Genomic DNA, 26,094 nt, shown 5'->3' on the forward strand with positions numbered 1-26,094 from the left:
TTTGCCACTTACGACTCAACAATCTTAGTTCCACATGCAAGATAATAAACCTATATTCCTTAAAATGATTTGCATACTTTACGAAAAAGCAATAGTACTCTTAGGATTAATCTTTCTTTCAAAAGGGTTATAAATTCTAACTTTGGTGGTATCTTCAGTATCTTTAAGAATAACTACACTACCATCACATGTCTACATGTGCTCATTCAAGAGCTTATGTCCATCAATCCATATATGTAAATTACATGTAGATGTGTTGTCTTTGCATGTATAAAAGGGTAATCCATATTAAAGAGGTATGTTATTGCATTTGTCTTTGTTATATATTAACAGATTGAAAAATATATTATGACAAATAATCAAGAATATTACTAGTGATGGGCAGAAGGAAGGGAAGTGAAAAAAGAGCCCATAATAAAAATAATATAATCCATATTTGACAACTGATCTAGAACAACTAGATTTATTGTGGGAAATACTTGATCAAGTATAGTTTGAACAGAGTTATATTCTAAGTTTCAGGTATTTGAATTCGCATGATTAACAGTAGATATTATAACACATGCAATAAAAAAATAAAAAAATAATAGTAGAGACATGAGACGGACATTAATGAAAAATAGTATTTTTTTTCATGTATTCAAACAAGCTCAAATCAAAGGATGTATAATTTACCTCATGTTTTGAATTCGATCCCTCACTTAACATGTAGAATACCTTTGTTATTCTTGAAGAAAGAGCTAAAACTGATGATTTTCTCTATAAATATGAAAGTAGCAATTGATAAATATGAAACTTTTGGTAACATAACATAACAAAAGCTCATTTATCTCATCAGGCTTTTTTAGATTTTAAACTTTTGTTTAGGGCTTTTTACCCTTTTAGGTTCACACTCATAACATGATCTAAAGCACAATTGATTCCCCAATAATTGAGTAATTTGATCTTTCATTAAAATATATCAAAATTTGAAACATGACTGTGAAATAAGAGAGCTATCAAATAATAGCAATTCTTTGTAATGAATTATCAAATACATTTAATGCAAATATTTCAATATAAAATGATCTAATCAAATAAATAATGAACAAAAATTCAACCATAATTGAGTGCAACTATCATATCAACAAGAAGTCAGAGCTTTGAATCACATTTCAAGGAGAAAAAGAATAACAAAGTTCAAACAGACAAACCTAAAACTTATAAATTTTATCATTTTAACTACAAACTAAACTACCATGGTTGAAATTATGTATCATTTTAATCTTACACAAGAGTACAACTAAGAGCAATTTTTGTCCACTATTGAATCTTAATTGAATTGAAATATGAGTAATTAAAGTCATATAAAGTGTTAAACCTTTTTATTAATTGATCATATGAACTATTATTGTTGTACTAAATAAAATTATTTAAATGATAATATGAAATAATCATTGGTCTACTTTAACAAATAGTGCATCAATGGTACAAAAGGTCTTGCAAAAATTCATCATACATACTACAAGATAATACATTCACAACAAATTATTATTAGTTTTAATGACAGAATTTTACCTTTGATCTTGACCTTTTTAATGCAATTCTGTTGATTTTACGAAGAATTTCTCTTATCGAGGTACTTCTACATACCAAACTTATTTTACTTTCAAAGTAGTTGAAATGGAGAATAAAAGATGTTAGTATGATAAAAATGAATAATAAATTATATTCATTGCAAAATATACATCCACCTAAATTCATTTTTATAACATACATTCACGAATAGATTATGTAAAAATAAAATAAAATAAAATAAAATAATTTATTTATATTAATTTTGATAATACAATAAAACCACAATATTTCAATAATTAATAATATATAAATTTCACTAAACTATCAAATATATAAATTATTTCAAAACAAATATAAATCTTAATAATATATAAATTACTTCAAAATTAGAAACTATTAGTAATATATAAATTATAACCTCAAATCAACATAAATAATTTTAATTTCTATAATTATTATTAAAATGTAAAAAATATTAAATATAAAACATCAATCAAAATATATTTAAATCTTAATACATATTAAACCTAAATTAACTAATATAAATCTTAAACACAAAAAAGTTAATAAATTTAAAACAAAACCTAACAAATCTTAACAAAACTTTCACAAATAAAAAATAAATAACTCAACAAATAAAAAAATTAATAATACTCAACATTAATACTCAACAAAAAATCTAACAAAAATATATAACCAACAAATTTCAACAAAAATTTAATCAAAATCGAAACAAATTTCAACAACTATAAAACCAACAAAAACTCAATAAATTGGTAACCAAAACCTAAATAAATTTCAACAAATAAATAACTAACAAAAACTCAACACATTGGTAACCAAAACTCAAACAAGTTTCAACAAATTATAACAAAAAATTAAACCTTAAACTCAACAAATATACAACATTAAATATAACATAAAATAAAATAATTAAAAAAACTTATTGGAGGGAGGAGACTCATTTATGCTAGTCTGAGCACTTGGATGGCGGTGTAGAACAATAAGGTGGCAAGGAGAGAGAGAAGAGAAGAGGGGAGGGGAAAGGGAATTCAGGATTTAGTAAAGAAATTGGAGAAAAAATGAGTTGCCTCAACAAAGGATTTTAAATTTTGTAACTCTTCATGACGGTTTTATCGACAAAACTTTCGTCAATAATATTAAATTTTTTTAAAAATAATTTTAACAATGGTTTTAATAATAGAATTTCCGTCGATAATGTCAAAAAAAAAATTTTCAAATTTTTTTACCAATGAAATTTTTCGTTGGTAAATCCATCAATAGCTTTTAATGATGAATTTACAGACAAAAAAATTTATCAATAAAATTGGCTGCAATTCACACCACACTTTTAGCGACGGATTATTGACGTATTTAATTTCATCAATAATTTATTCAGTAATCTGTCAATAAAAATGATTTTTTTAAAATTTTATTATTATTTCGTCTAACGATGAAAAAATTTTGTTTATAAAATTTTGTCGGTAATGCTTAAAATTCTAGTAATGATTAAACTATAAATTGTTTAGTGAAGCTAATTAATCTAATTTTCATGTACCCCATTAAATCAAGTTTATAAAAATTATCTTGATATCTTAATATGATATCATCATAAATTTTGTAAATTTCAAGTATAATAAATAATTATTTATGTAAATTAATGTAAACCTAATAATGGAAGATTTTGATCTATTTAAGGCAAAACTCCCTTTAAAAGAAGGCGTGTGAGCTGAGTTAGACAAATGGAATTAGTAGGAATTTGTCCTAATGTTTGTACTCTCGGCATTTTGATAAATTCTTTTTGCCGCTTGCATCGTGTGGAATTTGGGTTTTCGGTTTTGGGGATGATGTTGAAGTTGGGCATTAAACTAAATACTATAACACTGTCCACTCTGATCAATGGACTTTGCATTGGAGGTAAAGTCGCTCAAGCTGTGAGGTTGTTTGATGACATGGTTCGAGAAGGGTGTCAGCCTAATTTAATCACTTATAATATCATAGTAAATGGTCTTTGTAAAATAGGTGACACTACTCGGGCTATTCTACTGCTAAGGACTATGGAAGAAATAGGTTTTGCACCTGACATTGCAACATACAACATTATCATCGACGGCCTTTGTAAGGACAAGCATGTAACCGATTCTTTGAAGCTTTTCTCAGAAATGAGAGGTAAATGCATTCCTCCTGATGTTGTCACTTATAATTCCTTAATTCATGCTATGTGTAATTCATGTCAGTGGAAGGAGGTTACAAGATTATTGAATGAAATGATGGCGAACAACTGCAAACCTGATGTCATCACATATAATATAGTGGTTGATGCCCTTTGTAAAGAAGGTAGGGTTTTAGAGGCTCAAAATATTTTTGAAAGAATGATTCAACAAGGCGTTGAGCCTAATATAGTTTACTTATAATTCATTGCTTGGTGGATATTGTTTGCAAGGTGAAATGGATGCGGCTAGAAAATTATTCAATTCAATAACTAACAAGGGTTGTGTACCTGATGAATTTACTTACAACATCATTATCAATGGATATTGTAAAGCTAAAAGGATTGATGAGGCAATGGAACTTTTTCATGAAATGACTCAAAATGGATTAATCCCTGATGTTGTTACTTACAGCACTCTTATAGGTGGCAGGTCACAGGTTGGGAGACTTGCAGTTGCACAAGAACTTTTCAAAGAAATGAGTGCTCGTGGCCTAGTTCCAGACGTGATCACTTACTCTACTTTGTTGGTTGGCTTATGCAAGTGTGGTCATATTCATGACGCATTGGGACTTTTTCATGTAATGCAGAATAGTGGGCAAGTTGGGCAACTTAAAGTTGCAAGGAAATTATTTTGTGCACTCAAAGTCAAAGGGATACACCCTAATGTTTACACGTATAATATAATGATCAGAGGACTTTGTAAAGAAGGGCTGCAGAATGAAGCACACAAACTGTTTAGTAAAATGGAAGTGGATGGCTGCATGCCAGATAGTTGCTCTTATAATGTGATGATTACAGGATTTCTTCGAAACAATGACATATCAAGGGGAGTACACATTCTTTGTGAAATGGTTAACAAAGGATTTTCTGCAAATGCATCTGTAGCAGCCATGCTAGTGGATCTGATGTCTAGTTATTCAACGGGTGACTATATTCGTGCAGTAGTTCAGAAAATTTGAAGACTGTCCAAGTTCTAATATGGAGTGATTTCTTCCCAGCCAATATTGGTGCAATAAATCCAAAAGAATTTTATAATCTGTAGGGGTTGCTAATAAATATCTAAGCAGTCCCTAATTCCATTATATGAACTTCATAGAAGGCAGTATTTTACTCCTTGATTAGGCATTAGGCAGCATGCAAGTATCCTATTAAATTCAGGAAGAGGGCTGATTTTGAATTTTTCAGCCTGCAGGTACTCTTTTTTCTACCGTTTTCTCTTCTCTTTTTTTTTTTTTTGATTTTTTTTCTTCCAGGGCACCTATAGGCATAGCAGCGTTTGGCTCTATTAATGGTTTAACATTCATTCTAGTTTTGATAACCATGCAAAACATAAAATATTCTCCTTCGCAGAACAAATGTCAATGCTCGTTCATCCTGCTTTATAATCATATTGTCTTTTCCTGGTGGTGTTTCTTTGGAACTGGAAGCATTTGAAAGTTTTTTGTTGTGAGTTTTGTTTCATGGAAATGAGATATTTGGTTTTGAATTGAAGTGAATGGTATAGAATTTAAATAATTCTTTTTTATTAACATAAATTTCCATTTGACATGCATTTCCTATGCTTAGATGGCAAAGTCACCAGAGCTATCTCCTGTGGTGGTGCAGGATTTCTGTTGATCTTCCACCATTTGGGGAACTGGCATGGCTAGCTGCCTTGTCTGCTCTAACTGAACATCTTACAGGGATAGGATCACATTGTTGAATTCTATGTACTGAAATTCAAAAAATTGCCCTGGATCTATTATTAATTGACATGATTCTAATATAATGCATCTCTGTTTTCCTTTATTCTCCTTATTATATAAATTTATGTAGTTATGTTCTTATAGTTTTCCTCTCAATTTTTCCTCTACTTTATTGTTCCTAGTAAGGGACTTTGAACAATTTGATTAAACTTCTTGTCCTGCAATTTTCTCTTTTTGGTTGGTGTAATTTCTTTTGTGTTACTTGCCTTACTCTTTGCTTATCATACTCAGATGTATAGTACAACTTTAATAGCAACAAATGCATGCCAGAAACTACTTATTTTTCTTAAAATAAATTTCAGATCAAAGTGGACATAAACATAGAATGGGATTTATAAATCGATCACTGAATTATGGTTTTCCCTCTTATCATTTCATGATCTGAACCTATAAAACTCATTTGTGTTTGCTTGCAGTGACACCACCTTAGGTGTTTGCCACGATGATTTTAATACCTTCTTTAGTGAGACTGGGTCTGGCAAGCATGTGCCAAGGGCTATATTTGTTGATCTAGAGTCCACTGTCATTGATGAAGTTGGAGGAGGGACTTATAGACAACTCTTTAACCCGGAGCAACTTATTTCTGGCAAGGAAGATGTGTTAGGCTCAAAGCCTCCAATCCAATCACACCAGCGGAAGCGAAATCAAACAATAAATCAAACACACAAGAGACAACAATTTAACGTGGTTCGGTCCAACTGACCTACATCCACGGATGAGAAACAAGATCCACTAGTTGTAGAGAATTACAAACATACATAAAATCATCAACCTCACTCAACAATCAATACTCATAAGACACTCTCAATCTCCTCTAGTCCTATGAAGTATTCTCTATCTAAACAAACACAAACCCAAACTCTTGTGCACCCTTTCGACACAACCAAACACATACCCATATGTTCCCATACATCATACCTATGTGGACCCTCTCAATCTCCTCTAGTCCACTCACAAACAAACATACACACCCATAAGACGTAGTGGACCCTCTCAATCTCCTCTAGTCCACTCACAAACAAACATACACACCCATAAGACGTAGAGCCCCAATACTCGTATGGGGTGTCTATCCCACAAAACCCTACAACTCTCTTACATCTTTTTCTCATACCTAACCCTGTAGAGACTTCACCTATTTATAACCATATAAACTTGCCCATTAAGAATGCCTCTCCTCTTAAAATTCTTCTCCTGTAAGTCAAACTTGCCTATTAAGAATCCCTTTCCTTTTAGAATTCTTCTCTTGCAAGTCAAACTTACCTATTAAGAATCCTCTTTCTCTTAGAATTCTTCTTTTGCAAGTCTTCTTGTCCATCAAGCAATATCTGAAAAATCCCCAACAAATCTCTAACAAATCCCAAACAAATCTCTTATGGGATTTGAGTCATTATTCCCAACAAGATGCTGCTAATAACTTTGCTAGAGGACATTATACAGGTACAAGCATCTTTTCTGCATTTCCAAAGTACTCGCAATTTTGTTAGATTTGATCACTGGCTTAAACTTCTTTGGTGTTGTATACTGCAGTTGGTCGGGCAATTGTGGATCTTTGCCTTGACCAAGTGAGAAAATTGGCTGATAACTGCACTGGTTTCAAGGATTTTTTGAATTTAATGCTGTTGGCAGTGGAACTGGTTTTGGTTTGGGTTCGTTGCTTTTGGAGTGCTTGTCTGTAGATTATGGAAAGTGGTCAAAACTTGGCTTCTCCATCTACCCTTCTCAGGTAATTTCTTGAAGACTTTAAGGAAAAGTACAGGTTTCATTTTCCCTATGCTTGAACTATTATGTGTGTGCAATTCACTGAGCAATTATCCCCAATTGTGCAGGTTTCTACTGCTGTTGTGGAACCTTATAATAGCATGCTCTCAACTCATTCTCTCCTTGAACACAATGATGTTGCTGTGCTTCTTGACAATGAAGCCATATACGATATCTGTAGGAGATCCTTAGACATTGAAAGACCAACTTATTCAAACTTGAACCACTTGACATCCCAAATTATCTCTTCTTTGACCACTTCATTAGGTTTTGATGATGCCATAAACATGGACATCGCAGAGTTTGGATATCGCAGAGTTTCAAACTAACCTTGTGCCATATCCTTGTATCCATTTCATGCTCTCATCATATGCCCTAGTAATCTCAGCTACAAAGGCTTCCCATGAGCAGCTATTAGTTCCTGAGATTACAAGTTCTGTTTTTGAACCATCAAGCATGATGGCTAAATGTGATCCAAGGCATGGGAAGTACATGGCATGCTGTTTAATGTACTGTGGAGATGTTGTACCTAGGGATGTCAATGCTGCTGTTGCTACCATCAAAACTAAGCGGACTGTTCAGTTAGTATATTACTATATTGGTCAGTAGACATCTCTTACATTTCATTTCCAAATAATTATGCATAAGCAATCTGATTATCATTATTACATAGAGTTTGCCAAGGGGAAAACATTGATTTTGCCTTCGGTTTGTTATCTGAATGATTGTGATGAATCTTTTATTTCAGGTGCCCTACTGGTTTCAAGTGTGGTATCAACTATCAGCCACCCACTGTGGCACCAGGGGGTGATCTCGCTAGGGCTCAATGTGCAGCATGCATGATCAGCCACCCACTATGCATGATTGGCAGAGGTTTTCTCCCGAATTGACCGCAAGTTTGATCTCATGTATGCCAAGAGAGCATTTGTTCACTGGTATGTAGGTGAAGGAATGGAGGAAAGCGAATTCTCATAAGCCCGTGAAGATCTTGCTGCTCTCGGGAAAGACTATGAGGAAGTTGGGCCAGAAGGTACAGAAGACGAAGAAGAACCAGAAGATTACTAGATCTATATTTCATGAAAGCAGCAGCTAATGGCCCATCATGTTCCTGCACTCATTTCAGTTCATCAGCTATTCTTACTGTTGTAAATTTGTCCATGTGTACTTCATGTCTCCAATTTGTCTACCTTTGTATGTTTTTGCTCTGAACGTGGGTAGTTTTAAGTGTACTTGTGAGAACCTATAGTTTGTGTCCTATGAGATGTGGCCCCTTTCAATGTCTAATAAAGCTTCTGCCTTGTGCCATGATTTAATACAGTGCAAGTCAAAATTTCCCATAAAAATAACAAAAACATCTAGAAATTAAAGATTTCCCGATAAATTTCTGTTTGGTGGGTGATTAAATGTTTTGCTACAAACTGAGAGGTATGTAATTGGAAACAGAAGTTTTCCATTTAAGAAAAACAGAATTTAATAAAAAAAGAAAAAACAAAAGGATTGATGAATAAAGTCCAAGTTGTTAAAAAATTTCCAATGAGTTTTTATTATTATTATTTTAAATGTAATTACGAGCCTCGTTTATTCATCAAATAAATAACTTAAATAGATGAGAACCTTACTTTTTTTTTCCTATTACAAAGAGAGTTAGGACTTAATGAAAATTTTATTTACAATTTGTGAAGTTCGATATTAAAAATGATTCATTAAAAATTTTAATCTAAAATCAAAATTCATAAATTAAAAGATTTCAAATTAAAAATTTTATTAAATCATTTTTAATATTGAATTTCATAAATTTTATTTAAAATTTTTTATAGAAATATAGCTATCTTGACTGGTGAATAATTTTTTAAGACATCAAAAATAAATTAATTAATAGATTATTTACTTATATTTATATATTTGAGATTGTTTAGAATCGAAATTTTATTATTAAAACTAAAATTTTAATATTTTATCAAATTATTGACTAAAGATTTTTTTTAAATATAATGTCTAATAATACTAACTAATTTTTATCAGCAATAGTATTTATTGATCAATGGTCGTTAGACTTGACTAAATAAAAGACGATTTTGTTAATGATTATCTTGAGATAATTTTTAAAATTACAAGTATTTATGGAGTAGGCGGTTGATTCCTCTTCCTCTCTTTTTCATTGTTTTTTTTTTTAAATTTTTTTATCCATGTCAATCTTCAAAAGTTTTAGATTTTTTTTTCAACTTTGAAAACTTATATCCTTTAAGAGTTGAGCATTAACTTTAAGAAAAGTATAATTTTTATTGTTAGTATAAATTATTATTATATTAAATCATTTTTTACATTATAAAATTCAAACCCTTAAAAGTCAAATGTAACATTTAATATAATAATTTTATTATAATAATATTTTAACTATTTTAAAAAAGATATTGATAATAAATTTTAATTTGAATCCATGATAAACTTTTGATACGTGAGTAATATAACTATACGAAGGAATCAAAATTAAATTATATTACATTATATATTATTTAAACAAATTAAAATTTACGCTATCAATTATAATTCATTGTAGTTAAAAAGATTTTATTTTATTTTTATAATATTTAAAGTTTTCAAATATAGGTAAAATATTTTACTAACAGATCATAAAATTTTATTGGTTTTTATTCACTAGTTCACCATAACTCATTATTAACTAAGATTAATTATATTAATTTGTGCGCATTTGGAAATACTATAGTACTTAATTTATTAACCCAAATGGCAATTTGGTAAATTAAAATGATCCGACCAAGGTTTAAATTAATTAATCAATTGTTGAATAAAAACGACGAAAGAGTGTTATTTTTTTTTTAAATATAATGTTTGAAGAACATTATCTTCACCTTGCAGTTTGAATCAATGTACATTAGATTCATCCAACAAATTTGCTAATAAAAAAAAATTCTTGATAATTTTAAACAGTTGACACCCATTAAGAAGAAAAAAAAAAACATAAAAACAACATACTTAAAATTTTAGTAAAATTATATGTATTTAATAAAAATTTAATATAATAATTCTTTAATACAATACGAATATAATATAAATGCATAAATTATCAAATCAACATTAAATTATTATAGTCCATAAGTAAATTCCCAACACATAATACTTTATTTTAATTTATTTTTTGACTTATTACATTTAACATCGAACCACTTCGAGCAAACTTTTAAGATCATTAATATCATTTTCAGTTTGGTTGTTGAAAATTGAATTTCGACAGTTTTGTTATAGTTCTTTCAAAATCTTCTGAACACCGTAAAAGCTCATCAACACCACATGACAACACCCATAGATCCAGATGACCAATGATGTAATGAGCCTGTAGTGTGACTTGGAAGCAACTTATGAGATGGCGAAGTAAGAACAGAAGATAAGCAAAAAAATCAAAAGTTAGATATTAATCAATCATGTTCTGTACTAAGTATACCATCAAAGCTATAAAAATGAAAATGTGCTTTAGAGTTTACCTAGTAGTTAAAGAGGAGAAAGAATGCTAGTAATTGGATTAAGAAAACAAAGGTATAGTCTGCAACGCAAGGGACAACTCATGATTCGAGTATAAATTAGATGATAGTTGCATCTTATGCCGTAGTTTAAAATTTTCTTCCATAACTCAGTTAAAAAAATAATTTCTCATAAACAAATGCCATAATCGAGTAAAAGATTATATACCCTAATGAATTTTCAAAATTCATGCCAAATTGTCCACCTATAAAAAACTTGGATTTGTTCACTGCCATTTCTGATGAAACTGAAGACTGCTGAAGTAGCAGGGGCCTATGTCACAGAAACAACAAACATGACTACAAAAATATAGTTTACAAACAACTAAATGAAGAAATAAGATAAAAATGATGAATCACTATAAGATACCATGCTATTGCTTCTAGAACACATAATTAATTATGAAGAACATTTACCAAACATTGTGCACCAATAAAGATTCCAAAAACTGAAATTTTGATTCTTCTTCATTTTGGGAAGCGGAGGAATAGGTGAGTAAACAATTCAAACTTCAGTAGTATATTTTCTATGACACTGTTAGACCTTTTTTCTTTACATATTATATTATTAGATCTGTAACTAATACATTCACCAATTTGGTTATTTCAATGCTTAACTTATCCTAAACAATTTTGACTAGAAAATGAAAAGAAGAAAAAACCAAAACAGAAACAAGTATTTAACGAGTAAGGCATGTTTACTGGTCTTGGATAGTTGTTGGAGACTTCCATAATTAACTTGCGGTGTCAGAAGTGAACACACATTATCACTATTCATTCTAAGATAGCACAATCGAAAATATAACACTTGAATGGATAAGAAAATTCACCTTATTTTTGCTTAAAATGTATGTAAAATAATCAGTGCATGTAATGATAATTATTCTCTTAGCGACTTTCACCATCTACATCTCTTACACTACATCACACTAACACATAAACAAAAATATTTCTCTTCCTTTGCTTATTTTCCTATGTTCCATCTAATATCCCTCACTGACTGAATCCTAAGTCCTAACCTAAGGAAAGGCTCAAATATTTAAAAATTGCATGAACAATTTTAAGAAAATCCAAATATTATTGCATAATATATTGTTTATGTATTTGCAAATTACATGACTGCCAGAAAGCAAATGGCATTAACTGAGTGGTGTGAATGAAAAATGAATAATTGACAAGTATGAAAAGCTAGCGTCTAACTATCATTAAATGCATATGCAATAACATAAAAAAGACAAATACAATAAAACACAACAACCAAGCATCTCTCTCCTAGCAGAAAGTTGATAACCATATATAAATATAGAAATGCAACAACTTAACAGTGAAGAAACAAGTAGAGAGGAAACTCAGTAGTACCAATGGTAAATGCTTATCAAATGTTAATGGGCACACAGACCTTTAGTTTGGGACTTAGGTCAGCATTCATGATTTCAACTAATGTGATTACAACTATCTCATGATATCGGTATTGCAACTTCGTACATAAGCCCATAAACAACTGTTTAATAGCTTTAATAGCTGCCAATTGAACCCAAGGATGTGAATCATTAACTAACACCAAAACCATTGGCACTACCTCTTCCAGATTTTCTAGCATCATCTGCACAAACAAGGTAAAACATAAGCGAAACTCATTTAGAAGTAAATGAAACATAAGAACAATCTTTTCAAAATTAGCTCTGCTTCCAAACCAATAAGCATGTCTAAAGGAATTCTTTATTAGATTAACAACAGAGAAACTATTTTACATCAAATACAAGAAATGCATAAATGCTCATTTAGAATAAACTATATATATTGTATATATGTATCAAATCTAATCAAATTAATTATTGCAATTTCAAACCTTTGAAGTGAATAAACATGTAAGCAATCCTAACAATGTCTAGAACATACACAAATGTGAGGCCAAATTAAGAGTACTACCTTCAAAAACCTGATGTCTTCATAACAGGACATCAGTAATCAACAAAATCATTCAACATCAAACTAATTACACATTTCCTCTATTTTTCAAGTTAAATAGGCTGTTACTGCCTTACAACTAACCACAAGTTATGGTAAAATGGAGCCATGGTTCATAATCCTCATCTCTATTTGCATTTCTGCTTTCATCAAGTTCATATTTAACCTTCTTTTCACCACAAGAAAACCCTCCCACAATCTTCCTCCCGGGCCTTCAACCTACCCCATCATTTGCAACTTCTTATAGCTCCGCAAGTCTTCTTCTGAACTTATGTATAGCCTCCTGTCTATCCATGCTAAATTTGGCCCTATAGTCACCCTTTGGATTGGCTTCCGCTCCGCCATCTTCATTGCCGATCGTTCCATAGCTCACCAGGCCTTAATCCAAAATGGTGCCGTCTTTGCTAACCGCCCCAAACCCCTAGTCACCAACAAAAACTTTAACATTAGCTCTGCTTTGTCACGTCCCGAGATTAAGACGTAACATGGCCGTATTATCTTAAAGAAAATTTCAAATTCAATTCCACTTATTTCATTGAAAAGTAGACTCAATAAGCTTTTCAAACATATATGGCTTAATCTGTAAATCCTTGTATACAAATTAAGAAGAATTTCGTAATTCAACCCTGATGTTGTTATCGTATAGCCTGCATATCCTTAAGTTAAAATTAGACAACTCTTCATAGAAAACTTGGATTTAACTTTCGTTTGTTTCATTAGAAACTAGATTCAACATGATTTCCAATGATATATAATAATCATAGCAATAATCTATCCATTAATATGAAATTCTATTTTAATTCATTATTTCATATCACAACATCTCATCCAAAAACAGAATTTCTCCTTCAATCTTTAAAAACTCAAATCCTTACTTTCAGCCTTTAAACTCCATTCAATAATCATCAATAAATCTTAAGAACATGAAATAAACAAAGCCCAGTAATTTATCCAAATAGATCATCAAGATTAATGAAGGATTTCATGATTTTTCTTGGTTTTTCTCTCAAAACTTCAACTCCAAATAATAGTAATCAACTTGATATTTCTTTTCAAATAAAAAGAGGGCATGTACTCACCTTTAAGGGATTAACTTGATTGTAACCTCTGATTGTGAATCTCCAACTTGATTTTTCATATTCTGTAACTCTAAGGAAGATGAAAAAGAAGAACTCTATTTCCTTTATATTTCACGATAGTTAGGTTTTTTTTCATCTAATACTTCAGCCCTTTTTCTTTTACTAAATAATATCTTAATAAACTGATGGGCTTTAGTATTAGTCTAGCCCAATTATTATTTGGGCTGGGGTATTACATTCTCCCCTCCTTATAAGAAGTTTCGTCCTCAAAACTTGATTTACATCCACATTTCATTCCTCTAGTTTTGCAATCATATCTCTTACCGTATGATTGTTTCATTGAACTTTAAAAAAAATAATCATCTTGCCTCAAAATTAGTCTCTCGAGTTGAGTTCGAGCTTGAAAAATAAAATTCGGCTTGAATTTTTCAGTTTAGCTTGAGCTCAAGTATAGTAGTGTATTGACTCGACTCAGCTCAATTACATTTTAGTTGAAACAAAATAATTTCTTAACAAAGCATGCCAAATTTGACAGATTTTCAATCTAAAAGGCTTTTCCTTTTTTGACAAAATATAATTTTGATTCAGTTTACTAATCTGAGCCCAAAAAGTAAAACGAAGGATGTACAAATTTGTTATAAACCCAACCTTATTCTCTGAATCTCTATCCAGTTCCATATGAGCTCAATTTCTCTCATTCAACTTTTTCTTCAAATTTTCAGTTTATTTTTCTTCTACAACAATTCCTTATCCATTCCAAATTTCACCATTTTCAAAGGTCAGCTAAAATAACCCAAAATTGAAAATGGCAATGGCAATGACCTCAAATTGTGGAACTAGTCGATGGAGCATGGTATCTTTAAAGTAAGCTATGCTACCACTCACTTCCATAGTTTATTCCATTAAATTACCATGTCCACCTCCTCCTCATCCTACCAAATGCCCTCAACTTGTTGGCTCTTTCATTGGGAATATCCCTTTTCATAAGTTTGAGATCCATATCTATGAATCCAAAGGTCTAAATGATCAACTTTGCAATCAGTTCTTAGAATCAATAGGTCTTTAAATCATTCATTTGAAAAACTTAAAACCTTTCTTATTGGATGATCATTCAAATAGCTGTCAGCTGACTCTTTATTGTGATAAACTAGAAACTGTAGAAAGGAGATTGCAACCTAAAAATAAAGGAAGAGATTACATGTATTAAAATTTGAATCAAAGCTATTGAATGATTATATGGGCCAATTGAATTAAGTTAACCTCCAAGTTTGATAAGTTAAAAACTTGGTGTAAAGAATATGGTGAAATGTTTTGTTAATCACTTAATCCTTTTAAAACTAAACAGATTGGAAGGAAGACTGGTTTATCCATTTGTTTTTATTCCATTTCTTGATGTAGAACAAAGACAAGCTGACTAAAGTATTAAAATTATTTAGGATTTTATGAAATTACTTTGTTGTATTTCTATGGGATTTTTATGTTATTTCTAGTGTGTATGGGTTTTTTTGGGTTATGCTCTGTTATTTTGCATATATTAAGGATTTGAGATTTTTTTCTTGGAATTACCTTTGTTATTATTCTAGTTTCTAGTAGTTTTGAGACTATGCATTTTTTAGCTCCTTGATAACTAATTTACTATGAATTACTAAAATTTAGGTTACCGAGACTTTAAAGTTATACCTTTTGATAATTGTGATTTTGACTATTGAGATTTGAGATTAGAGAATTCAATTTTATTACTTCTTGACTATTTTATTTGAGATCACTTATTCTACATCATTTCTCCTCTCTAAGAACTTTGCCATATTTATTAGTAGGCATTAGGCAATAGCATCATGGACTAGTTTTTTTTTTTTTTGAAGTTACATAAAATAGATACTTTTAAGATCTATAACTCTATTATGTTACTAATAACATAAATGCTGGTAGACCTCACCAATTTTGAGTATAATGTTGCCATAATTGATAATGGTTGTCGATTCTATCTATGCTATGAGGCATTGCAGACGAGTACTTAAACTTAGTAGGCCTCCTGACCAGTGACGTGCTCTCCTTTGAGGCCTCACCATTCTGCTCCTTAAACATGGTTGGATCAAAACCACTAGAAGTAGGGCAAGTGCCATAAGGAAGTATGTTGAAAAAATTATCACCTTAGCCAAAGATGGTTTCTTTCACAAAATAAGGCAAACCCTTCGCTTCATTTATGAGAAATGAGAAACAAATAGTACATACGTTATTTGTTAAGGTGTCAGACTGGTATTGTAATTCAAATGGTGGATATACAAAAATATTACAACCTTGCCTAGGCAAGGGGACAATGCACTAATGGCCTGTATCGAACTTGATTAGGTACCTTCTGGTGTCATGGAACATTGCTTAATTATATGAAAAATTGCCTATTTTGACATACATTAGTACAGCTAAACAAGATTTCTTTTAATTCTTCAAGCCTTTACCTTCAACTATGTATGTAGTTTGATGCTAAATGATGTTTTAGCTAAATTTCATACCTATTTAATATTTGTTGAATGAACGATATCATAAGAAAATCCACATAGATAAATACTAATGAATGATGGATTGCCTTTTTCTTTATAATTGACACACCTATACTAGTTTCTAGAATTTTCTTAGTACATTTCTTCGCTAAGTCAGTTCAAATAAATTTAATTACGTTTACCTTTTCATTTGTCTTTTAATGGTGCAATGTTAACACATTTCACATGGCAGGTGAACATTCAGTGAAAAGGACTAAATAATCCAAATTCACATGTATGCCCTAGAACTAGATGTACTACTTAAGATACTTGTTCCTAAATTTGTTCATTTTCCTATCACTCATCTATTCTACCATACAAATATGTTATCGATTATCTTCTATGAGAAGGGGGATTCTAAGTCATAAGTGAAAGTTCAAATTTGTTATCACATGACATATATACATTACATAATAGTTGATAGAGTTTGTTGGTACTAAGTTCAGATTGAGGAAAGAGGTCAGAGGTAGGAATTTAAGAGTTGACGAAAAAAAGCTCAAAAGTAAGAATGAGAGAGTCGAGAGAAAAATTGGCCCCTTTACCTAGAAGGAGTGGGGTATTTATACAAGTCAGCTTGAATTAAATAATAAAAACACCCTTTGTCCAATTGTGAGCCACTCTTTTAAGGTAAAAAATAATTATACCCTTATGAATAAAAAATGCTCTTAAAATTATGTCCCTTAACAAACAATCTGAATGTTCAAATGAAAGTTGAGACGAAGTCTCTAACCTATTTTAAGTTTAGTTGATTTGTTAAAATTTAAGGATACATTCGAGTTTGAACTTTAAGCGTCAATTTTGTTGTCCAACTTTTTAGGGACACAAGTGGTTTGAGGTATCGACATGATGAAATGTCATTTTATGATTTATCTGATGTGGATGACTATTGAGATCCCAATAATGGTTTGACTTTGCTTGCTATTTGGCTGAGGTTAATAGCTCACTGACTTGGAGCCTTTAGGTCTTTTAAGTTAGTTACCGAATAACCAACATAATACTTAATAGGTTTTATAATGAGATTTTAAATTCATTTGTGTTTAGGAGATTTATATCGAGATGAATCTATATCGAGATAATTTATATCGATATAATTCTGTACTATGGTAATTTATACCAAGGTGAATCTATGTCGAAGTAATTTTCATCGAGGTGAATTTGTACCAAAATGATTTTTCACCAACGAATATGTTTTATTGCTTATTTATATATATTAAAGTATATGTTTTATTGTTTATTTATATATATTCACCTTTTTTTTTTTGTTGAAATTTTGGTACTAAATAGATCATACAAACAAGAAAATTAAAATTAAAATTATTTTTTATAATATATTTTGTGAAAGTAAGATGCCAATTTAAATATCTACATGTCATCTCATTTAAGCTTTTTTATACCTTTTGACTTTTTTCATTTTTTTAATTAACCAAAATTTTAAAAAATCGATAAATAAAGATGACAAAATAAAAAAAAATTTATCTGCAACAACACACAATTACGCACCTAATTACTTTATTTTCATTATTTTTTAACACATTTAATCACTATTTATAAATATTAGAATTTGACAAGCGCTTTGCTATAAGATAGTTTTTATTTTTAAAAAATTATATTTTAAATATAAGAGAAGTAAAATTTTTTTTGTCAAATTTTAATCAATGACAATATATATAAACAAATATAAGTGTATTTATTTTTTTAATATAAATTATAATTTAATTATATATAAATGTAATTTTTTATTAAATTAAGGTATTAAATAACATCTTTATTAATATAATATATATATAAATAAATATAAATTAAATAAATAATAAAATATATTTTTTATAGACCCTAAGAAAGGTCGAGGTAAAATGCCGCAAACCCGGTATTGACTTGATTCAAATTGTTTAAAAACGTAAAACTTAACCTAAACCACATTAAAAAAAAAAAATTGTATCAATTAGATGGTGGTGACTCGAAACTCATCAAATATAAATTGATTTGTCATCTTTATTTTTATTGATTTTTTTTTATAAAATTTATCTAATAAATAAAATTTTAAAAAATAAAAGAAAATAACAAAATACAGAACCAAATGGATGGTATGTAAATTTTTTAAATTAAAATATTTAATAATATTTTTAATGATATATAAATATAAAATTAAATAAATAATAATATTTTATATATATATACCAAATTCGAAAGGTAACACTCAAAACCTCGTTATGATCTGAGCTTGATTTAAAAAATTTAACCAAATTATCTCGAATTAAAAAGCACACAAATTGATAAGGTCAAAACGAAACTTATAGATAAAATTATTTTATCCTATTGATTTTTTTGTTATAAAATTTATTTAATAAAAAATAAAAGTTAAAAAAACCCAAAAAAAAGGTAAAAACTTAAAAAATATATATGAAAAAAAAAAAATTAAGTTATCACATGGACACCCAAGATGAAATATGATATCTTAAGTCTGTCTCTAATTATTTTATTTTAAAATAAAAATTCGATTTGATTTGTGTTTTTTTTAAATACACTTATTTGGATTGAAGCGAATAAAATCAATCAAATATGAATTATTTTATTATCTTTATTTTTATTAATTTTTTTTATAAAATTTATTTATTAAAAAAATAAAAAAATAAAAAAATACGACGTAAACACCTCATCGTCCTCCATTCTATACGAAATTAATATTATGAACAAGTTTCATAATACGTGGAAAAATCCGCGCATGTAAATGTTGACCAGAGATATATAGCAGAACAAGTGGAGACTCCAATTCGTTGTAGTATCCAATCACATGATGCCGCTGTGTAGCATGGTCTTTGGAGTCTTTGGGTTGTCCATTTATTGAATTTGATTGCTTTGTAATATCCTTTACCTTGTAATAAAGTTTTAAAACTCAACCACAAATAAATAAGCTTCAAATATCACCAATTACCCATGAATTATAATAAAATAATCCTTAACTTATAATAAAATATTTATATTTTATAAAATTTTTTATATGACATTTAAATTATAAATTTATTAATTAATATAATATTTATGTCTTAGATCAACTTTAAATAATAAATATTGCTGATAAAATTTTTTTAAATATAATATTATTTAATAAAATTATGATTAAAATACTATATTAAAATTTTTTAAATTCAATATTAGCATTATACATTTCAAATATAAACCAATGACTATTATCAAATCCCCTCTATTCTCTCTTCTTGGAACTTGAGCAATCTGAATAGAGAAATCTACCGAGTCCTTTCACTCCATTTTCTCGTCTTCATTTTCTCTCGTAATTTCCAAACATGGGCTTAACTGTTTGCTAAAGCTCCAGTATCTGCTGCATAACTGCACCAATTCCACTTTCGTCCAAGCAATTAACTCTCTGGGAAGTTGTTTTCTTCGTGAAAATGGAACCTTGGTTGCTCATCATTTCCACTCTTTGCATATTTGCTTTCCTCAGAGCCTTGTTGAACCTTCTCTTTCCCTATAAAAGGCTTGGACCCAAGCTCCCACCAGGGCCTCCGACCTTGCCCTTCATAGGCAGCTCCATATGGCTACGCAATTGGAAATCATTCTCCGAACTCGAACCAATACTGCGAGGTCTCCACGCAAAATTTGGGAACATTGTAACTCTCCGTATCGGTTCCTACCCTGCAATATTTATTTCTGATCACTCCCTTGCTCACCAGGCCTTAGTCCAAAATGGTGCTGTTTTTGCTGATCGACCTTCTCCTGTTTCCACTGCCAAAATTGATAGCAGCAATCAACATACTATCAATTCGGCTAGTTATGGACCCACTTGGCGTATTCTTCGAAACAATCTCACCTCCGAAATTCTCAATCCTTCTCGGGTTAGATCTTATTCTCATGCTCGTAAGTGGACCTTGAATGTTCTCAAGGAACAGCTGATCAAGTCTAGAAGTAGTGGAGAACCTGTTACGGTAGTGGACCATTTTAGATATGCCATGTTTTGTTTGTTAGCCCTTATGTGCTTTGGTGATAAGCTTGATGAAAAACAGATCAAAAGAATTGAGGATGTTCAACTTGACATGCTGTTGAATTTTGGAGGTTTCAACATACTCAATGTCTGGCCTAGATATACCAAGGTTTTGTTTCATAAGTTTTGGAAAAAGTTCTTGCGAATTCGACAAAATCAAGAAGATATCTTGATCCCATTGATAAGGGCAAGAGAGAAGGCAAAGCAAGAGAACTTGAGCAAGGTAAAAGATGAGTTTGTTTTATCATATGTGGATACTTTGTTGGAGCTACAACTCCCTGAGGACAAAAGGAAACTAAATGAAGGGGAAATGGTGAGTTTGTGCTCAGAATTTCTAAATGCTGGCACAGATACTACATCCACAGTTTTGCAATGGATTATGGCAAATTTGGTGAAATATCCTCACATTCAGGAGAAGCTATTCATGGAGATTAAAGGGGTTGTTGGAGAAGGAGAGGAAGAGGTCAAAGAGGATGATTTGCAAAAGATGCCTTATTTGAAAGCAGTAGTTTTGGAAAGTCTAAGGCGTCACCCACCTGCACATTTTCTGTTGCCACATAAAGTTACAAGAGATGTTGTTTTTAATGATTTTTTATTTCCCAGGAGAGGTATGATAAATTTCATGGTAGCAGAGATGGGATTAGACCCTGAGGTTTGGGAAGATCCCATGGCTTTTAAACCTGAAAGGTTTCTCAATAGTGATGGTAGCGAGGAATTGTTTGACATAACAGGCAGCAAGGAAATCAAGATGATGCCATTTGGGGCAGGGAGGAGGATTTGTCCTGGCATTGGTTTGGCAATGCTTCATTTGGAGTTCTTTGTGGCAAATTTAGTTTGGTCTTTTGATTGGAAAGCTGTGGATGGAGATGATGTTGATTTGTCAGAGAAACAAGAATTTACAATGGTGATGAAGACTCCATTGCAGGCTCACTTATATTCCAGGCCTCGATAAAGCTATGGTTGATGATATAGTACTTTCTTCTTCTTCTTTCTTCTTTTCTTTTCCTGTCCTTCACTTTTTGTGCTAGATGAGTACCAGAACACTATTTAATCTATATCTTTCAGATTTGTATAAATGGTTTCTTTATTATTCTACACTAATTTATAGTAAAGAATTCAACAAAAAGAAACACCATTCACTAACCAAATCCTCCTCCCTAGTCACAAAAATCATCCAATGAAACCCTGACATCTAGTAGTGTTACAAGAAGTGATCAAACCTATTTTAGTCACTCTTGAAATTTCTTTACATGACAGTAGCAGGCAGCTGCTACTTTTGTTTTCTCGATTCAGGCTTTTTTTATCAGAGGGTTTTAGGGATGGGAAAACTCAAAATTTTTATGCATTTTTAAGGTTTTTTTTTTTCACTAAATTAAGAGATTTTCACAAACTTTGCTCTTATAGAAGTACTAATCTTTAAAAGTTGTTTTTTTATATTCGAAAGTTTTAAAATTTTGAATTTTGATAATTAAAATTAAAATATTAATACTTTACCAACATACACGTTATTTGTTGGCAAAATTGATCATTACTTAAGGTTCTTGAATAAGTTTTTTTCATAATTAAAATTATCAAGATTTAATTAAAATTAAGAGTTAATACTTTATCAGTTACTATTGGCAAAATTGGAAACTTGGGTACTTATGATCTCTTCACTGCGGATCTATCTTCAATCCTCGAAGCCTCGTTTAACAATCTCTTCCCCTCCCAAAAACCTGGACTCAAGCTCCCTCCGGGACCCCTAATTTTCCAATCATTGGCAACTTCTTATGGCTTCACAAATACAAATCCTTCTCGGATTTTTGGACCAATCCTTCGAAGTCTCAACCCAAAGTTTGACCCCATGGTATGCTTCATTTGGAGTATTTTATAGCAAATTTGGTTTGGTTTTCTAAGTGGAAGGCCAAGGATGGGGATGATGTTGATTTGTCAGAGAAAAAAGAATTTACATTTGTGATGAAAAAACCATTGCGAGCTTGCATTTGTTGCAGGCATAGGCAAGGCAGCGCTGGCTGATAATACAACAACTGTTAATGAAATGTCGATGTATTCATTTCGCTTTTGGAAATGCATCTTTACAGAAACTTGTTGATGATGGTTTTTTAGGAACTTTTGCATAATCTAGACAATCCTTTACTGAGAAGCTGCTAAAGCCCTCTCGAGTCTCTCCCTTCAGATTTTGCCCTTACCTGCATGTCATCCCTCGAGTTTCCAATTTTTGGTGCTCTTCTTCTTTCCATTGAATCGGATCATAAGATTGCCATATGTTGCTTTGGCATATGTATATATTTTATTGCCTATATAAGTGAATAATTCATCATGATACCAACACAAATTAAAAAAAAAAAAAAAATCTCTTAAAATAATGTCCATGTTCAACTTTGAACCACACCTAATTAACTTGAATTGTCAGGTAATCCTACTTTAATGTAGCAAGGAATAAGTATTTGAGTCTCTCTGTTTTCTCGGATTCAAATATAAGTTTAGGCACAAATATGAGGCTTAACTTAGATGATTCATCCACTTTTCTTAACAGGTATCCATTCATGCGAGGATTCTATTTTCTTGGATGAATTCTTAACAGAAGTAGTAATGATATCGGTCATGCAACAAAAAAACAATGTGAACTTTGTGTAACTTTCCTGAACTCAAGTCATTAGGAGGAAACAAAATCTTTAATTAAGTTCCAAGTTTCTCCAGCTTGGCCAATGTAGCTCTTGGTCAGAACTCAAAAGGAAACATTCAATCCTGCACAAATTATTACTATTGCGGTTCATCCGTATCCCAGATTCAAGTTTCCTTAATGTTCTTCGCAGCTGCTTCCAGCAGGTAAGTACAAAATGAACAGGTAATAGCTATTTTTAAATAATTTATTATCTATCACTCTTTATGAATCAAATTAAATAATGAATTTAGAAATATTAAAAAAAAGTGAAACTCCTTTTCAATTTGCACTAATCAAGACTCAATCAACCAGTACATCTGTGATTTCTCAAGTTTCAGATGAAATTAATATAGAGTTAATCCTGTGTTCACACCATAGGATGCATTTTTCTAGGTCTCAATATAATAATCTCATTATGTCCAACTCTGAATTATCAGACAAAAAGAAAATTTTGATTGTCAATATACCGTATACTTAAGAGAGAAGGCAGCCTTTTTAAATATCCAACAAATTTACAATTTAAATTCCAACTATTATAATCTATTTTTTTATTTTATATTCTTGTAAAAAAAAGTGAAAACCGTTAAAAAGTCAGTCTGATTGTGACAGCAAGCGTCGTGCAATCATTCATTTCCTCAGTTGCCAACTAAAAAGTGTTGAGTGCTTAAGCATGGTATTGTCACGAGAAATAAAAGATAATAAAATAATCTGTAGGAGTGTTGGAGTTGATTTCTAATCCTTGCAGAACAAGAAAGGATCCTCGTGTCTGAAACCCAGATTTATAGTTTATTAAATTAATTGATTCTGATATAACAAAAAAAAGAAAAAACGAAAATGGCAGTCAATATAGACTCTTTCAGCTTTTAATCCTTTCATTTATCAATTACTGCTCCAAATATTTCAGGCCAGGAGCTATTTTGTTAGTAACTTCTGAGTTGCTAGAATGGAAACTTGTTCATCATCATATCCTCTGTCTTCATTGCTGCAATCTTTCGAGCTCTCTTTAATTTGCCTGTATCTTCAAGAAAACGCACCCGCCATAACCTTTCTCCGAGCCCCTCTATCTTTGAGTTCTTTGGATTCTACTTTTGGCAACACAAATCCTTCTCTGAACTTGAATCATTCCTCCGAAATCTCCATTCAAAGTTTGGTCCTATAGTACGAATTGGCTCTCGTCCTGCTATCTTTGTTTCTGACCGCTCCCTTATCCACCAGGCCTTGATCCAAAATGGTGCTGTTTTTGCTGATCGTCCTCCGGCTGTTACCACAAGGAGAATAGTTAGTTGCAATCAACATACTATCAATACTGCTCCTTATGGACCTATATGGCGCATTCTACGCAGAAACCTCACATCAGAAATGCTTAATCCTTCTCGTGCCAAATCTTACTCCCATGCCCGTAAATGGGTCTTGCAAGTACTCAAAGAGCAGCTCACCATAAAGGCTGGTGATGCTGTCTTTGTGGTGAACCATCTTAGATATGCCAAGTTTTGTTTATTAGTCGTTATGTGTTTTGGTGACAAGCTTGATGAAACTCAGATTAAAAAAATTGAGGATGCTCAGCGTTGCATGCTATTGAATTTAGAGAAATTCAATATACTAAACTTTTGGCCAAGAGTTACGAGGATCTTGTTTTATAAGAAGTGGAAAAAGTTCTTGCAAATTCGCCAAAATCAGGAAGATATATTGATCCCTTTGATAAGGGCCAGAAAGAAAGTAAAAGAGGATAAAGATATAAAATATGAAGGTGAACATGTTTTGTCATATGTTGATACACTGCTGGATCTGCAACTCCCTGAGGAAGAGAACAGGAAACTTGATGAAGGGGAAATTGTAAGTTTGTGCTCGGAATTTCTTAATGCTGGCACAGATACTACGTCCACAGCATTGCAATGGGTTATGGCGAATTTGGTGAAATATACTCATATCCAAGACAAGCTATTCATGGAGATTAAAGGGGTTGTGGGAGATGCAGAAGAGGTCAAAGAAGATGATTTGGAAAAGATGCCTTATTTGAAGGCAGTGATCTTGGAAGGGCTAAGAAGGCACCCTCCTACACACTTTGTGTTGCCTCATAGAGTAACAGAAGATACTGTTTTGAAGAACTTTTTGGTGCCAAGGGAAGGTATTATATACTTTTTCATTGCTGAGATGGGTTGGGATCCCAAGGTTTGGGAAGATCCCATGGTTTTTAAACCTGAAAGGTTTCTTGACAGTAATGGTGGGGAGGAAATGGTTGATATAACAGGCAGCAAGGAGATGAAGATGATACCATTTGGGGCAGGAAGGAGGATTTGTCCTGGTTATGGTTTGGCTATGCTACATTTGGAGTTTTTTGTGGCAAATTTAGTTTGGTCTTTTGAGTGGAAGCCTGTGAATGGTGATGACATTGATTTGTCAGAGAAGGAAAACTTTACAATGGTAATGAAGAATCCCTTGCAGGCTCACATTCTTCCAAGGCTTGGGTGATTATAATGGCTGTGGTTGATTAAACAGCTAACATGTTTGGAATGCCAATTAATTAAGATGTAATGAAACGATAGTCGTACACATCAATTCATTTTACCTGAATTAGAGTTATATATACCTGTGAAGTTACAATAGTCCCCAATTATTAAACAATTTTATCAATTTAAAGATTCTGATTTTCATTTTTTTTTTGTATCATTTGATCTTCTTTACTTTAAAAAATTAATAGTTCACAAAACCAACATAAATTAAGATTTTCACTTAAAATTTTTTAGGATATACTAATGTGAATATTGAATTTTGCTATGGTACTTTCATTTTTCATTGAATTTTGCCACTGTAATTTCATTTTTAATGAATTTTAGATTAGAACTAATTAAAATAAACTATTCGTGAAATAGTTTGTTAATATGTTTAAATTACTATTCGAACAAATCATAAAATATGATGGTGGTTATTTCACGTGTTTCAAAAATATACACGTGACATAACTACTTTTTTATAAAATTTTTTGCTAAAATAAATATTTTTTAAAATATTAAATTTATTTTTTAACAAATAAAAAAGT

At 31.1% G+C, this 26,094-nt stretch overlaps 5 pseudogenes across 1 annotated transcript; all 5 read left to right on the forward strand.

Moving 5' to 3' along the window:
- The first annotated feature begins 3,299 nt into the window (after positions 1–3,299).
- On the forward strand, positions 3,300–4,805 carry LOC149515595 (uncharacterized; annotated as a pseudogene).
- A 2,024-nt stretch (positions 4,806–6,829) lies between these two features.
- On the forward strand, positions 6,830–8,626 carry LOC111297446 (tubulin alpha-3 chain-like; annotated as a pseudogene). Its single transcript, XR_016346847.1, has 3 exons — positions 6,830–6,954; positions 7,045–7,867; positions 8,023–8,626. The product of XR_016346847.1 is annotated as a tubulin alpha-3 chain-like (transcript).
- A 6,037-nt stretch (positions 8,627–14,663) lies between these two features.
- On the forward strand, positions 14,664–16,254 carry LOC111296183 (large ribosomal subunit protein bL17c-like; annotated as a pseudogene).
- A 3,338-nt stretch (positions 16,255–19,592) lies between these two features.
- On the forward strand, positions 19,593–21,487 carry LOC111296200 (cytochrome P450 89A2 pseudogene; annotated as a pseudogene).
- Positions 21,488–22,887: 1,400 nt separating this feature from the next.
- LOC111297447 (cytochrome P450 89A2 pseudogene) lies at positions 22,888–25,721 on the forward strand (annotated as a pseudogene).
- Positions 25,722–26,094: the final 373 nt, after the last annotated feature.

The sequence above is a fragment of the Durio zibethinus genome, chromosome 12 (genome assembly GCF_047325235.1).
Source record: "Durio zibethinus cultivar Kanyao isolate XHJ-2024 chromosome 12, ASM4732523v1, whole genome shotgun sequence".
Classification (NCBI taxonomy): Eukaryota; Viridiplantae; Streptophyta; class Magnoliopsida; order Malvales; family Malvaceae; genus Durio; species Durio zibethinus.